The sequence below is a fragment of the Chrysemys picta genome, unplaced genomic scaffold (genome assembly GCF_011386835.1).
Source record: "Chrysemys picta bellii isolate R12L10 unplaced genomic scaffold, ASM1138683v2 scaf1260, whole genome shotgun sequence".
NCBI lineage: Eukaryota > Metazoa > Chordata > Testudines > Emydidae > Chrysemys > Chrysemys picta.
Window position 1 is genome coordinate 857 of NW_027053967.1, and position 17,753 is coordinate 18,609.

The following is a 17,753-nucleotide window of genomic DNA, read 5'->3' on the forward strand; positions in this document are numbered from 1 at the left end:
GTCAGAGAATTAACAACTTAGATGGGCGGGTGGCTAGAACTGAAAACTGTAAGGAGATGATTGAGAGCAAAGCACTATCCCACAAGGAAATCGTTACTAATACTGCGAAGGCAGGGTTTAAACAAGTTTTTTAAAGTACTCTGCAACCCCACCCCCGCCCCCCCAAAAAGAGGAAAAAGAATGTCTCCAGGGCACCACCATTAATGATCAAAATAGCCCCAAAAGACTACTATTTAATACGCCATGTTCTAGAGTATCGCAGCATCTAGCCACTAAAATAAGCACTCTATAAATACAGTGGATAATGATATTAGGCTAAAAATGAAAAAAATTGGGATTGTGGAGGGGTTTATGGTGGATTTTGCAAATTTCATCAGCCCTCAACCACTGATGTTCAGTCCCCAGTATCTCAAAACCACTCTGACTATTGGTGGGCGTGGGCTTCTCAATCAACTTTTCGTTATAGCTCTTTTTTTCTGAGTAATCCAGAATGCAAATACATGAAATTGCTCTTAAATCTGTTCGAGTTCTGTCAATGCTAACATAGGGAATCCCATCATTGACCTGGCCCTCTTCATTTTTCCTTTGCAGAGAATGCAAAATGCATTTTATATTGCCCTCACAGTTGCATTACATTTCAAATGGTGAAAGTGTGTTAATTTAAAAAAATCTCTAACAAGAAGGGAAAATGTTTCCCTAAAACAGTAAAGGGACAGAGGCAGATTGAAATAGGCCCCATATTTAGGCTGTATTAAAAACAAGAATTTACCCACAAAAAGAAAATATCTGGGTGAAAGACCTTTAGGTAAAACCCATCATTGATGATACAACTAGTTTACTAATGTGTATTTTTAGTATTTGCACGTTTGTTCTGAATGAATTTGCAGGGAGTTAATTCCATGCCTTGCCATTTTTTATTTCTTTATTTGGTGTAGGCCCTCGAACCGGGGATGTAGCAGAAACTTTCATTGAAAGGTGAAACAGAGTATTAAGTTTATTTTGAAATGTATTTTATTAAACATAACCAAATAACAATGGAAGTACAACTCCTCTATTAACTTGTGTTAACTAAGGTGTTTCTATGTGGGTCAGGAAGGATGATCTAGTGAGTGCTGGACTGGGACTTGGGAGACCTGGGTTCAATTGCCACAAATCTTCCTGTGTGACCTGGGACTAGCCCCTTCATCTTCACCTGTGCCTCAGTTCCCCATCTGTGAAATGGGGATAATACTCTCCCTCTCTCACATGAGTGTTTTGAGGATAAAATCCATTATGGGTGTGAGGTGCTCAGAAACTATGGTAGTTTGAAATCTTAGATCATTGCTTTGATAATAAACACTTCTGGAGATCTGAAGTGTTGGTCTTGTTCAATAGTAATATGTCATGAGAGATGACAATACTTCATCCTGCAAGCTGTAAACATGAAAATAATTGTCTTCAGGCAGGGTTAGTTGCAACAGTGAAGATGCCTGTGTTTTCAGCAGTTGGAAGTGCTCAGATTTGTATCTCCATACAATACATGTGAAACAATTTTATATAAAATTACAACAGGAAATGTGAGATACTCTACAAGTTTCATCATCTTTCCCTAGGAAACACTGGCCTAGACTCAGTGTTGGGTGTCTATTGAAATGTCTTCTGTGTTTCTTGATTGAGTATTTATACTGATGACCAAACTGAATTTGGACAAATGATGGTTGATTCAATGAGAAAATGGAAGAAATGTATAGGACTTAGCTCATTATCATCCTGGCTTCCAATTTTTTGATGTGTGATTGGCTGGTGCTAAACGAAGTGCTACAGACCGCTCCATCAGCCTGCCTGTGGGAAATACTCGATTAACATTTTTAATTCGTATTGATTTCTATTAGACCAGAGCAATATCTGGCTGAGTTGTTTTTTTCAGAAGTCAGCTAGTACCATTAATTCTTTTTAATGGTAAGTTACTTTCCCCAAAATCAACAAAAGAGGCAGCTGACAAGGTTTTGTGGAACAACCAAGAAATGGTTTTATATATGACTTCTTGAAAGCCACTTCTGAGTGGTGCTTTTTCATTTCTTGCAAATAAGTGATTAATCTCTTGACTTGTATGAAGTGATCTAGCATTGCCTGGTTCACTATTGACATTATAGCAGACTAGAGAATCATAAGGATTTAGACCCCAATTCAGGAGAGCACTTAAGCATGTGTTTAACTTTTAAGTCCATGCCGAGGTCCCACTGACCTGGGGCCTTAGTTCCTTGGAAGAAAGCAGCACTTCAGAAAATGCATTGTCCCCTCCTGCATAAAATTAACTTGCAGATTTAATTGACTAATTTTATTATGCATGTTTGTCTTTCTAGTAATAATACTAGAGTGATTATCATTTATCTGAGAATATAATGGCTCCAGTGACTAACCTTAGTGTCACTAAAAAAATGTAATACTGCTAAATATCTATGGTTTTATGGTAGTATTTAACCTAAAATGTGCTAAAATGAAAGTTCATTTGTTAAATTACATATCTACTATTCAACATGAGCACAGACTATAATTTCTTACACCCTTAACTGCTGAATGACAGAGTGGAAAAAGAGACCTACTCTTCTAAATTATTTTAGACCTTTTTTAAAAATCAGGGAAAGATAGCTGCAATATGCGGAAAAGGATGGATATTTATTTTTCCATAAAATTACAAAATGTAACTGGTTTAGAAGATCGTAACTTAATTTCATTGCTTGGAGACATGGAGATTCCTATTTGTGCCAGATAATTATTATTCTCTCAGCAACAAAAGACTAAAGAAAAACAATCAAAAATTCATAAGAGCATCTCCGACTAACATCATACGTGTATAACAGCAAGAGGGGTAATAATGCCACACAGTACCTAACTTCTGTTGCACTGTCAAAAATGAACACTGCTCTTTTTCTTATAATTAATCTTTTCAGAAGTAGGGAGAAATAGTGTGATTTGGCTGCCAAATTCTTTCATTATTTCTTTCTTTTGTGCAGGGTATGAAGGACTGAGGAGTGGTAGATATGGGGCTAGTATCCAAGGGAGTATATGTGCATTTATTTCCTGAGCAGCTAGGAGCAAGATTGCTGATCTTGAGAGCCAACTTTCCTTGCTACACAATGTTACGAAGAATAAAAAGTTCATGGATGATATTTTTAGAGAGGTGAGCATGCCAAGCAAAGGAGGGTCTGAAGTGTACAGGGTAGAAGATAGTTGTAGATTAAAGATAAGTTACTGTGGATAGCAAAGGGGTGGGGGTGGGGGAAGGCAGAGCCATCCAGAAGAGACTGTGAATATTGAAGTGCAATAGTTAAGACAGTTCCTCCGTCCTGTAAGCACTTGATGGCAAAGCAAGCCTAATTAACTAAACAAAATCAGTCACCCCATCAAACATGCCCTGACTCAAGAAGAGGAAAGAAATGGATATAGCAAAAAGCAAGCATTAAAGTACGTGTTGGGGGACTGTGTACTTAGAATTCTAAGTTTTACAGTATGCAGTCTTGATTGTGCATTTTTCACAATTTCTCCTCTGGAATCCCGGGTAGAACAGAGAACATCATAGAGGGGACACACTCCTAACTGGAGTTGAAAAGCACCTGTTAGTTCTGGCCTGTGTTGGAACCTGGTGATAAAGAAGCAGGCTAGTGTCTTTTATTAAGGTTTATACAAGCTGTTATAAAAGAGCAGCCATCTTGGGAACCCTTGACAGCTTTCAGAAAATGCACTAAAATAAACACACCTGTCAGTTCCCAGAGAGCAACTCAAATACACAGTGACAACATACAACAACTGAAGTTACTCAAACACTCCCATCCTTAAAGTCCCACATTCCCACTCCAAATGCCCATCTCCTCAAAGAATTTCCATCCAGTGATAGCACTGGTACCTTTGGAGCTGCCATCTAAGACAGGAGACTGCCTCACTCCCAGGTTCCAAAAGTGCATGACTACCACATCTATCTGGGAGTTGTCACTTCTGATAGCCTAGGAGAGCACTGGTGCCAAGGGACACATGCTGCCCCCTGAAGAATGGGACATCCTCTAAATCCTAGAGCTTGGAAGCATGGGAGGGGCCAGAGAAGTCTCCAAATTGCACCCTACAGTAGAGGTCCAGCATGGTGATGTTCTGGGTGTTGTATCCCTGCCCATACCTTGCTGTAGCAGTTCTGGGAGTCTGAGCTGCTTCTCTGTCCGTTCCTACGGCTGGGGGTTGAGGGGGAGATCACTGAGTTTATGATGACCTTATGGACTTCCTGCTGGAGCCCCGGGGTGGGGAAGCTGGATTACCCACTCCACCCTGCTGTAACAATTGCTGCATTCTAAGGGCTGAGTTCATCCCAGAGAGTCTGAGCTGTTCCTCTTCTGCTACATCTTCTATATGGGCAAACCAAACTCTGCATGGAAAAAATCATAGGAAACTAAAAGCAGGCAGTTGTACATTGCTGTGTAGGAATCTCTCTTGCAGAGGATGATAGAGCCGTTGGACAAGAATAGTATGCCAGATTACAAATGGGATTAGATGTTTAACTACAGTGAATCTTGCTAACATAAACAATATTAAACTAATTCAAGACTGGAGAGCAAGAAAGAATTGCCCAGATTCCCTGGGAAATGGGGATCTTGGAATTCCCCCACCCCCTTTAGACCACTGGCTAGGAATCATCAGTTAGGATATGGTGAGACCATCCCAGACCTCTAAATTTCCTGCAACTGTGGCTGATTTTGATAGAACTTTTGTCATTCCTGCCATCTCAGGTTTCAGTTCATCAGGTGTGAGGAACCAGGAATTATTTAACAGGATCTCAAAAGTCCGGCCAAGCTTCACCCATTCTTAGCATATTGTAGGATAAGGCTACTTTGAAAAAGTTGCTGATTTCAAGGATAGATGTTCTCCTCTCTTTAAAAAACAAACAAACCTGCCATATTCTGAATTAGACAGGTATACACTAGAAATCTGACAAACAAAAACCTTGTAGCATGTGCACAAAAAATAAAGAGCAGTAACTTCTTTTTTGGGGGCGGGATGTGAAGGAGGAAAGGATAGATTCACAGGTGTAGTTTGACTTCAATATTTGGAGGGGTAGTTCCATTCAGGCTAATGGGGCACATTGGGGGAGGGCAGTATGGGGGAGAAACACCCACCCTGCACCTCCCCAACTATGCCCATAGATAGATTAAACCATTCTAGGGAAACATACCCAATGTTAACGGTCAAATTTTGTACAAGGCAGTTTATGTGCAGGATTCCCAATCTTCCTAAGTGCAATTTATGCTATCGAAAATCAGACTTTAGAATTATGGAATAAAGGATGTATTGAAAATGTGTCCTGATCCTGCAAACATTCATGCCAATGCTTAACTTTAAACACTCAAGTAGTCCCATTGACTTTGATGGGATACTTGCATGAGTAGAGTTCAGCATGTGCAAAAGTGTTTGTGGGATCTGGGTTCTGAGATGAAATCCTGTCCCCATTGAAGTCTCTGGGAGTTCTGCCATTGAAGTCAATTAGACCAGGATTTCACCCTTAATTTGCAATTAACTGACGACATAGTCCTAGGAAGAATGTTGTCATTTTGGAGGGTGTTTGGAGGGTGAAAACAAAGTAGTATGTCAATAATCTAGATTAATCTGGCCTCAAGAAAGAGAAGCAATACATTGAAAAATATTTTTAGAAAATAATACAGAATCGTTCTAACTCCTATTAATTTTTAGGAATAGAGGAGGACATGCAGAAAGTACAGACACTTGAGAGTGATATTATACTGGGAAGGCTGGCAAATAATGCTGGAATAGGACCAGTTTAAAATGACTGGGAGTAAACTGGCGCATGGTCTGAGAAGTAGTCACCTAGTCAATAGTGGTAGGGGAGAGGTGGTTTTTATTGTATTATTTTAATAAACAATGCACACAGAAGGCCTGAGGTTGGCTAGGGTTTTTTAATTCAGTTAGTGTTTTACTTTACCAAGATCAGTGTGAAGTTTTGTTGTTGTTTTTAAGTCTCTCAGATGTGATATTTTCAGTCCTTAAGTGAGGGAGTAGAAGGATGTTGTATTTTCCTGCTAGATGTTTCTAAGTAAGAGAGCTGTTTTTATTACCACCTAGTTAACTTTGATGGACCCCAGTATTTTACACAGTCAACTGAATTTGCCAACCTCTATCAGGTATTTCTTGGTATTTATGGTGATTGTAAACCTGGTTGTCACTATTTTGCAGGGAAAATAGGGTAGACATATGAATTAATAATGTTTCTTCCATTGGGTTTTTTTTTTTTAAATCCTTAACTTCTCCTCCAACCCAACCCCTTCAGCCTACTTTATAAATCATAAAGAAGCAAAAAAGGGCACAAACCCTATTCCCTTTCCTGGTCCCTTTATTTTTTTTATATATATATATATATATATATATATATATATATATATATATATATATATATATATGAATATATAAAAAAAGTTATGAAGAAAGTAGTAGTGAAAATAGCAAAAGGTTTATACATTAAGGCCCTAAACCTGCAAGCTGCTCCACATGGGTGGATCTCTGCACCTGTACAGATCAATTTGCAAGATCGGGGCCTAAAGGGTCACAAGCTCCAAGGAACTGTTCAAGAAAAGGAACTGTAGTTGATACTGGATAGAAAATAAAACCCTCAGTTCACTGTTCCGTACAAATAGGAAAATTCATAGAACAATGGAATTTATAAATGGCAGGGAAAAAACACGTATCAGAAGCAGCTGTAAAAATGTCTACTAAGGTCACACCTAGGGCATCACGCACAACTTTCAGTATTATCAGTGTTTGGGAGGAGAAATGAGGTAATCCAATGATTCTACAAGAGACGTCAGTTTGAAAGTTAACTAGTTTATTCATATGACCAGAGAAAAGTCTCCAGTTGATTGGTAACCTCAGTTTTTACCTTTGTCTCCACGACCCAGTCTCTTCCAGCACCATTTGTTGATTTGGAAAGCTGGACTTTTAAAATGTGAGTGGCTGGCCCTCATTTGATTGTATTCCAGTGTTACAATATACATGTGTATAACAAAAAAAGACCTAATTTTTTTTCTTACAGTGCCTATTGCGTACTAAGTTCCATTGCAAAGTATTTAAAACTCCTAGAAACTTACTGTTTAATCTTCTCCCTGCAGAAATGTTAGGCTTGTTTCACTTTCAGATTCCACCCCTTCCTGGCACCTACTGGTTGAATTCTCCTTTTAATGTGTTTTCTTTTATCATGTGGGACCATTTCACTGGTATTTTCTAGCAGAGGAAGGGCTCGTCTGCTTTCATGATTGAGAAGGTTTAAATTCTTTCCATGGAATCAATATCATTTAACATAAAAAAACTCTTCTTATTAGAAGGTGCAGAAATGGAGAGGAAACGAGGTTTGCCAGACTCTATGTAAAATAACAAGAGATGAATTTTTCCAGCAGGTAAGTCTCCACTATTTCTTTATTCCAATGCTGTTCTTATGTGGAGGGTAGAAGGATCGTCTGATGAACACTGTTGACAATGGGAGCCACAATTATGGACCTTTTCCAGCAAACACTTTACCTGGTGTATATTCATTTGCAGCAGTATATGTTGGGCCTGGTAGTTTGTAGGATCAGGTCCTATTAAGAATACAGTCCATTGTGATAACGTTGGAGGGTACAAATTGAAAAAGTAAAGAGAAAGCAATGTGGATAATAAGGAGCCCAGAGGTTAACTTCTAGGAAGTGAGAAAAATTAGATTTGTTAGTTTAGTAAAGTGGAGATTACAAGGTGAAATGAATGGTTGACAGGTGAGATCACAGAAGTCAGGATATTAAAGTACAGGTTTTTTTCTCCCTGCCACCAATAAAAATGTTCTTGCTTTGTCCAGAAAGTGAAAGGAGTATAAGACCGCTTTCTCTTTGTAGAAAACAAAATGCTGCTTTGTATTATCTGATGTTACTTTGATAACTTATTCTGTCTACTAATTAAATAATAAAGCTGCTCAAATTTTAGAGGAAAATAACTAATGTGCTCTTTATTTACATGTATTCATACAGAATCAAAAGCCAGGCAACAGGATGAATAAAAAATTAAAATGTAAATAGCAAACTAAACTTTGAATAGTTACTTCTCCTTGGTAAAAAAGAAACTACTAAGTAAAAGGGAACAAAACTTGTCCTGGCTCAACTGTTTTAAAATACTAAGGAATGTTTCAGCCCCTGGCAGTTCACTAATGTCCCAAATGATAGTCAGTCCCTTTATTTACAATATATAGAGTCTGAATCACAGAGTCTCTGATGGTCCTATTCTTTGGAGATCTGTCACTTATGCTGGCTAAGGGTCAAAATCTCGTTTGTGAAAACAATGTAGTACTGTGTGCACTAGTGTCTGGATACATGTCTTGGATAGCTATTCTCCTGACGACTTTCATGTTATGTGCAAATGGGTTACCTCACATTGACCTCCAGCCAAATGCAGATAGTATCCCGGGAACTGGTGCAAACCCATCTTCTCATTCTGGTTTGCTAATTTCCTGGGGCCCAGTGGACTTTGATTTTTCCTGCCTCTTGGCCAGCCCCTGGTTGAGTCTGAATAGATCAAATGGAAAAAATGGTGTTCTTAATCAGCTGTAGGGCTACCCACTTGAGACATGGGTCAACCTTGCCAGTGGCTTGCTCCAAATGCTAGCGTTCTCCTTGACCTACTTGCTAATAGTCATGGCCCTTGTTGGCTAGCAAGAGATAGAGGTTAGTACTTTCACAACTGCCTTATCTATTCAGAACAGCAATCTACCCTTCTAAAAAGCAAGTGTCCTTTAAAGCAAAAGAGCCTTTCAAGTTCCATTACCTTAACTGGGATTTTCCTTGCAGACAGAGCTCCTTCATGAGCTTTATTTACCAGGCCACTTCCCTTGGCTGCCTTCTGACACTCAGACACTCACACTAGGACGGGGAGCGTCCAAGTACCTAGAAACCGATGGCAGTCTGAATACTGAGGTGGTGCTTTTCTGACCTTTCAATATTATGATTATTATCCGAATTATCCAAAAAGATAGTCCCTGACCCAAAGTACTGCTCACTGGTTGCAAACTTCCTGCTCAAACAGCAACTTTTCACTGGACACGTGGTTGTCTTCTGGGCACCAATGCTGTGTTCCTGCCCAACAGCCCTCCCTGTTGACTCTTACCAGCAGAGGGATCCTTTTTGTGACTTCCTCAGCTAGAACCAGATCTCAAGGTTATCGAAGTCGATTGAAGGATTCCTACCCATTTTCAATGGGCTTTGGATCAGGTCGCTAAACTGTTGTTTGAGCCAGCTGCATGACCTAATACTTGCTGGCTTCAGGAGGTCAGTCAGCCTGTTTTTGGCCCCACCAACATCTCTCTTTGAAAACTGGTCCTCCTGCAACTTTGTTATGCAAATAAACCCCCATCTAGTAGAAGGAAAGGGGAGAATATTTAGAAAATAACAGCTAAAGGCTCTTTCTCGTTTACTACAACCAAAAGAAAATTGCTGGTAGAAGAGAGGGCTGAAAATCAGGATGGAGTTGGGCTCTAACAAGTTTAATAAGTTTGCCTCTGACCTATGTTACTGTTTTGTTTTTAGTTGTGCTGACAATGTGCTTGGCACTTAAACACAAAAGAACGCATGGTCCTCCAAATTTTATTACAATATTAAACAAAGGACTGAAATACAGGAGGGAAAGTGAGAGGATTTTAAAAACACAGTCTCTGTGTGGTATCTGGACCTTCCTCTCTGAGTAACTTCTTCAGGCACAAAACTTATTTCTGCCTTTTCACCCTTTAGTCAAAGCTGTATGATTTAAGATGACTTGTTTAATTGAGTCTCTACTGATTCTTCAACTTCATCTTAACTCCCAGCCTTCAAAAGTAAGAGACCCTGGATGTCAGCTTCCCTAGTGACAAAGAACACATGCCACCTTCAAATTTTTTTCTCTTTCTCATCTTACCTAGTTCTATTCTAGGATACTGCATAATATGCACACACCTTCACTGAGGTATAACGTAACATGAATGTCCCAAAACTATGAATTGAGCAAGTATTTTTTTTAAACAAAGGTTCTGTAACTTAATTATGGACCACCAAAGATAGCAACAGAAGTTGCAACTGAATATCTTTAGAAAGGAGTTGCATGCAAGTAGAAGGAAAAGACATTTTCTAAGTATTAAAGATGACAGAAGAGTTGTATGGCTTCTTATAGGAGCCGTAAATTTGAAGCTTAAATTACAAGTGGCCAAGACATTGCTTTGAAGTGACACTTCTGCAAAAGTTGTGTTTTAGTGTTCTGCCCATATTCCATCTTATATAATTACATTTGATCTTTCTCAACTTCCTCTTTAGTTCAACAATGTATATTCTTCACTTCCTGTCCTGAACTCTCACTGCAAAAGAGTTGCTACATTCACCCTAGAAATGCATGTATTTCAGAGGTTAATGGAATGAGATTATATAGATACAGGACTGCATTCAGCCCTGAATTACATCTACTTTTTCCAGTGTTGGTGTAACCCATTAGCAGAAAGTCTACCCAGCCTATTGTTGGGTGCCTGCATTTGGCCACAAACAGCCCGAAAATAGAGGCACTGGTTATGGCCAAGTTGTCTGGAGTACATGGTGACTCACTGCATCTGCTGGGTAACCACTGCTGGCTTGATTCCTGTGCAGTCCAGATTACAATTCATAGCTGCCCTCAGGAAGCTGGAGGTGGAAACATTACCTACCCTTCTCTGACCGTGAATCCCCCTATTGGACCACAGCAGCCCCTTCAGTCCAGGGGGTGCAATTTGCACTCCCTATGTCTTCAATGAATCAGGCTCGACTCGTTGGGGGAAAGTCACTCTATATATTGTTGCATATCTCTGGCTATGTAAATTTGTTTAAGATATTAGAATTAGCTAGAGAACTTGTTCTTCTGTGATCCTGATTTCCTTGGGTTTTTTTTTTTTTTTGCCTTGAAATCTGTCTCCTCCCGATCTGACCATTATAGAAAATACTTAAAATTTTAATAATAGTAGTTTATTATCAATAGATTTTTTTACCCATTCAGGCCTTTTTTTAAAGACATTTCACACATTTCTTTGCAATTTTCCTTTCATTTTTCAATTTACCCTCTTTTTAACACTTATATTTATCTTTTAATATCACCAGTCCTCCTTTTCACCTGATTTGTTTTGTATACCTCTGCAGTGCCCCAGTAGTTTTACTTGCTCTAATGGAAAAAGCTACTTCCACTTCTTAAATGGTCAGAAGAGAAGCTGAGGGAGCTCCACCCTGGGACTGAACATGATTAATAAGGGATTATTCCAATTAGAGTTTGGATAGTTGATGATAATTTGGCATTTGGGCCGAAGTCATGAGAGGATGTGAAGACTTATACAGTGAGAAAACAAAATAATTTGACAGAACAAAGGGAAAACAAGTCTCTTGTAAAAGAAGCAGGAAAATAAGCACTGTGGTAGTGGGGAAAGAAAGTCTAGAAAAGTAGGTTTAAGTTAGGTAAAATAAAAAGTAGCTTACAAATAAGTTTGACGAGTACTAAATCAAGCAGTTAAATAGAAAAACTGCTTGAACAAATATATAATTTTCATAATGAGTTGGACAAGTAACTTGCCTGGAATCAATAGTCCCATCAGCAAAATGGCAGCAAAGAGTCTGCCATTAATAACACTAATAACAGCTGACCAGGATTTAGTTTGCAGACTTTTTTTTGTTTGTCAAAAAAATGGACCTAATACTGTTTCCTGTGGCAAGCCCCTAGCCACCTCTGTGCTGATCTTTCATTTGTACAGCATCTTGCACAATGAGCGCTCAATCAGGATTGGAGTCTCTGGGAACTATGATATGCATATTAAATTACAGTCTGTAGCCACTTTCTGACCAGTGTTATGAAGCCAGTTTTTATCTAATGGACTCCAATCCTTACTCTATTAGATAAACATAGTAAATAATGTATACTGCGTCACTCACTTGCTGTAATCCCTGCCTCAAAGGAAGTTAGACTTCTGGGTTAGGGAAGATACTAGAAATGTTAATTGGAAATAGACTATGAGGAATAACTTGGTTACCTAAAGAAAGCTGATGTGGATTCAGAAGGTGATCATTCCTATCTTCAAGTGCAAAAGAATTCCTTGACCAAGTGACACAGTCGATCAGCAGAAGATATGGTCATAATTTATTTAGGATTTAAACAAATATTTTGATACTAATTTACAATGTGTTAACCAAATACTAAGTTTGGCCCCCTGTTCCTGCAATTGGATCTACAGTATGTGGGTGGACCCTAACTTCAGAGGTTCACCAGCATGGATTTGATTGCAGGGCCAGAACCTTAGATATCAGAAAAAGACATCAGCATTGGGATCATGAATGAAAGAGTATACAATAAACTGATAATACAAAACTGGAGGTAGGAACAGTCAATATAAAGGAAGAATTAAATGACTTGAGTAAACTAGCAACATATGCAGAATGTAGGTAACAATTCAATATCAACAACTACAGTAAGTACACCTCTACCTCGATATAACGCTGTCCTCGGGAGCCAAAAAATCTTACCGCGTTATAGGTGAAACCGTGTTATATCGAACTTGCTTTGATCCACCGGAGTGCGCAGCCCCGCCCCCCCGGAGTACTGCTTTACCACGTTATATCCGAATTCGTGTTATATTGGGTCGCGTTATATCGGGGTAGAGGTGTGTAAGCTAAGGACAGGTAAAACAAAACAAGAATATTCTAAACAGCAGAAATTATTCAAGTACTATGTAACAAATCATAACTGGATTATGTAAATTAGAGGTGACCTGTAAAGGGAGAAAAGTTGGACTTGTTCTCTTTTTTTGCTGCCTTATGATATATAGCAGTGGTTCTCAACCTTTCCAGACTACTGTACCCCTTTCAGGAGTCTGATTTGTCTTGCATACCCCCAAGTTTCATCTCACTTAAAAACTACTTGCTTACAAAATCAGACATAAAAATACAAAAGTGTCCCAGCACACTATTTTTGAAAAATTGTTTACTTTTTTACCATATAATTATAAATCATTTGGAATATAAATATTGTACTTGCATTTCAGTGTATAGCATATAGAGCAGTAAAAAAGAGTCACTGTATGAAATTTTAATTTGTACTGACTTTGCTAATGCTTTTTACATAGCCTGTTATAAAACTAGGCAAATATCTAGATGAGTTGATGTACCGCCTGGAAGACCTCTGAGTACCCCCAGGGGTACGTGTACCTCTGGTTGAGAACCACTGATATATAAAATACCTAAATAGGTATGGCACTTTTCCTCCCTTGGCTTCTGTCTTAAATTAGAAATTCAGGTCCTGTTCTAGGCTAGAAGAGTGTACATTGTCTACACTACAAAAAATATTTATAGTTTGACAGAGGGTGTGAGCAACAAGTGCTGACAAACTGTATCTGAACACTGTCTGTAAGTACAGACATACAAACTGCTCAACTCCAAGTCTCATATGTCAGCATTAGTGTGAATTTTCCTCCCAATTTCAACTCTCATTTCCAAGAATGTTGTGTTCATAAACTATAAAAATTATATACTCCAAATCATATTAACCAGCTAACTATATATTGGATATATTGTTTAGCTTCCTGGCAACAGATTCAAGGATGAAATCCCAACAGAAAAAGCAAAACGAAAATAGAAATTCCAAAATGGAAAAAAAAAATTCTGCACTTAAGAAAAATGAATTGTGAAAAATTATTTGGGAGTTTAACCGCTTATTGGTAAAACACTTAGGATAAAACTACAGAAGGAATTTTCAGCACGATAACTAAGTGAGGACAGTTAAGACTGGACATATTTCTGGAAATGTACATTGACAGGGAAGGTGGAGAGGGGGAAAGATCAGGATATTTTCTCTGATTTAAGTTTCTCTCAATAAGTTTCCTGTGTTCGGAGTAGAAACTACTGTAGAGGCTAAGCCTCCCAATAGGAAAGATGGCTAAGATCTGCAAGAAAATGATGTTGGGCCCATTTTAAAAAAAAGACATAGGATATGTCTACACTGCTGGAGCCCAAACTACTACACTGCAATTTTCTAGCCCTGCAGCCCGAGCCAGTTGACACTGGCCAGCCATGGGTGTTTTACTGCAGCGTAAATATACTCCACGTCTCAAGATTCTGACCAGGTTTCTGGACTTGCTATTAGCCTCCTTTTTTCAGGAATTCTCTCTGTATGACCCAGGACCTTTAGAAACTAAATGCACAGATTCTAGGTCACTACAGTGTATCTTCAAGGTAATTCTCTGTGGTTTACATTATGTCAAAGCCTAGAACCAGAGAACAGTTTTGGGCCTCCTGGTGTATACCACCGTTTTGTCAGCCTTCTAGTCTGGTGAGTTCCTTCTAGGATGAATTTAGGTGTGGTAGGGAGATGATGCATTGAGGTGTCCACCTTCCATATCAAATGCCTATTACTCCTGACATGTAATCAAGAGCTAAGCATTATTAATAATACATATGCCAGCATATCCTTATATAGTGCTTTACAGAGTAAAACCCATTCCTTGAGTTTATAATCTATGGTTTCTTTAAAAAACAACAACAACAACAACAAAAAACCTGTTATGTTGCATTGCAGTTGACATATCAGGAATGATACATAAACAGTCTCAGGAGTTTCTCTTAGGTAAGCACTGTTGACAAAGGATTCAGCTTGAAAAAGCAGAACATAACCCAGTGCTTCTATATGCACTTGCTTAATTTAGTGGCTTCAAAGAGAACATTAAACATTTTATCATGTGTAACATAACTTTCCATACAGATATTAAATCTTATTCAGAAGACATTGTTGTTAATGAGTTGTATTTAACAGAAGCAACAGCTCAGCAAGCCTCAAGTATCGAAGATGGACCTTTTTGGACTTAGATCTGACGTGTCAACCAGAGGTGGATTTGTCAGAAGAGTCACAATTTGCAGTAGCAAACTACGGATTTAAGGTATGCCTAGTGTGACTAACTCTGCTGTGAAATCTATCTTGGCTTTGAGTTAAAACATGAAATTCAGTTGCTTTATAGAATCAGTAATCATTTGGGAGCATATCTTTACGTTTTTAAGGGAAGCATGAGCAAGTGAAGCATTTATAACACACGTGAGTTTCCCACCATCATGGAGTTTGAATGCTACAAAGAGGAACTGTACCCACAGGGCTTGTCTGCTTGGGCCCAGCCATTTTAAAGCGTGTGCTACTGCCACGTTAGGAATCTGTACCTTACTAAATGAATCCGCTCCCGTGGTAACAAAGCCCCTGCTGCATTTCAACTGCACTAACTACTGTGTGGGGTTTTTTTGTAAGGCGCTGCCTGCCGCCGCCTCATGGGAGCGGCTGTCACAAGCTGTGAGTGACAACGCGAACGAGGGAGATTTCAAACCCTGCTGCGGGAGCGGAAACCTCTCCCATGAAACACTCACGCCCCAGGCCCCCGGGGAAGGCAGCCGGCTGTAACCAGGCCCTGCCAACTGCCCCGCACCGAGCGCGCAGCCTTAGTGCAGGCAGCAGCAGCTGGAGCTGCCTGCCCGGAGCGCGGGCTCCCAGGGTGGGAGGCCGTCAGAAGCCCCCGCCCCGAGGGAGCACGGGGCAGTCGTGGGGATCGCTGCCCGCAGGCTATCCCAGAAAAATTCCCCTGAGCGGCTTTGGGCGCCGAGCGCTCCCGGGGGCCCGAGCAGGCTGAGGGCCCAGCCGCCGAGAGCTCTCCGAGGAGCCCGCTCATTGTTTCTCACACAAACCCAGGCAAACAGGAAGCCACCTCGGCATGCCCCCCCTCCCTTAACAGAAGAGCGACAGGCGGGGCGGCCAGTGAGAGTGGCGGTGCTGGCGCAGCGCAGCCAATGGGAGCCTGCGAGAGCGGGTAGGCGGGAGTTCCGGACTGGCAGGCGGGCGGGCGGTGGTGGTGTCGGCCGGGCCCCCTCTCCCGCTGCAAGCCCCACCTTTCGGCTTTCCCGCACCGTCAATCAAAATAGGAAAAAAAACCCGGAGTGGGCTCGGGCCGCCGCCGCCGCTTCAGCCCGTGAGCACAATAAGCATGTCCCCGGCGGCAGCCGCCTAGCCCCAGCCGGCGGGGCCTGTGTGCGAGCCAGCCAGCCTGCCTCCCGCCCAGCCAGCCGCTCGCACTCACACCATGACCGGTACGTACGCACAGAGCGAGCCGCCAGCGGGGCTCCCTGCCGCTCCTGGTCCGGCCCTGCGCTCCCCTCCGGCCCTGGCGCGTCTGCGTGTGAGCGAGGCGAGAGCGACACTGAGAGCAGCAGGAGGAGCAGGGGGAGGAGGGAGAAGAGGGGCAGGGGCAGCAGCGCGGGGAGGAGGAGGAGGAGGAGGAGGGCTCCGTGCGGGAGGGCGGGGGGAGCGCTGGGGTTAGGGGGGAAGGGAGGGGGTGATCTCTCCCGTCAGTGACTCTCCCCTCCCCCTCCCCGCTCGCCCGCAGCTCCCGAGAAGCCCGTGAAACAAGAGGAAATGGCTGCCTTAGACGTGGACAGCAGCAGCCACAGCGACTATCTCCAGCACGGCAACGGCGCTGCCTCGGCCTCCGCCGGGGCGGCCGCCCCCCAGGTAAGCGCAGGCCCGGCCGGGCCCCCTCCCTTCCCCCCGGGTGACACGTTGGGAGCGAGCGCGGGAGCCGGTGCCGCCGCTTCCTGTGTGCGAGTCTGAGGACGGGAGCCCGAGCCGCTGCCCCGCACTAACCGCCACCCACTTTCTCTCTCTGAACCCGCCCACTGTGGGTAGGACACTCAGCCGTCACCGCTCGCTCTGTTGGCGGCCACCTGCAGCAAGATCGGCCCGCCGTCGCCGGAGGAGGATGAGGCCGCCGCCGCCGCTCACTCTGCCGGAGCGGTAAGTGCCCGCCCCGCCGCGCTCGCACGGCCTGCCGGGGGGAGAGACCGCGCAGCCAGCCCGCCCGCCTGGGGGGAGGGACGGGACACACGGCACTGCCCGCCCGGGGGAGGGACGATGGCAGGGCCGACCTGCCAAGCGAGGGGTCCCCAGGCTCCCTTGCCTCTCCCGGAGGAGCTGGACTCCCTGGGGGAGGCGGGCGGGTAACTACCCCGCCTCGCCTCTGAAAGCGGCGCGTTCTCCTACTTTAAACGGGGGGAGGCGGGAAATCCAAACCCCCACCCCTGAGACCAGCACAATCCCGCCCTCTCCTCCCCACAAAACAGAGAGGAATCTCCCCTACACCTGATCACAGCCAACTCCTTCTCGAGCTGTCAGCCTGGAACCCCTCAGCGAACAATACCACAAAATGAAGGCTGGCTGAAAGGGAGGATGCAGTTTCAGACTAAAATGGCTGTGTAGAAATGATCAAAGCACTGGAAACTAGCTGCCTATAGGAACACGTCTCCTAGGTGCAGTTATTTTGCACTCTGAATTATAGACCAAGTTTCTACCCTTATCTCTCTGGTGCTGCTTGTTCTGAAAAGAGTCTTGATGACCTTGGAACCCCTAATAATGAGTTGGATCAAGTTGTAGACTAGAAAGGCATCCCTGTAACACCTTCTACTGTTTAACCATCTAAATAGCAAAATGCTAGTGGAGACTTTTTATAGTTTTTTTTTTTTTTTTTTTTTTTGTTTTTTTTTTTTAGTTTTTTTTTAAATTGGTCAAATCAAATTAGTGAATTGAGTGTCTTTTGATTATTAAGTTTTCTGATTTTTTTATGTATAGTAAGAAATATCTGCTTCAGAAGTTGTACATTCTAAATTGACATATGACATATATTACCATAGGAAAGGAGAGTTACTCAGGACCGG

At 42.0% G+C, this 17,753-nt stretch overlaps 2 long non-coding RNA genes across 2 annotated transcripts; one reads left to right on the forward strand and one right to left on the reverse strand.

Annotated features, from left to right (window-relative positions):
• The first annotated feature begins 6,481 nt into the window (after nt 1–6,481).
• LOC135979813 (uncharacterized) lies at nt 6,482–17,747 on the forward strand. The gene is made up of 4 exons (XR_010597059.1): nt 6,482–7,424; nt 14,824–16,133; nt 16,430–16,554; nt 16,729–17,747. It is a non-coding gene; the product is annotated as an uncharacterized LOC135979813 (long non-coding RNA).
• Nucleotides 6,840–14,827, reverse strand: LOC135979814 (uncharacterized). Its single transcript, XR_010597060.1, has 2 exons — nt 12,053–14,827; nt 6,840–9,399 (listed from the first exon to the last, which is right to left on the reverse strand). It is a non-coding gene; the product is annotated as an uncharacterized LOC135979814 (long non-coding RNA).
• Nucleotides 17,748–17,753: the final 6 nt, after the last annotated feature.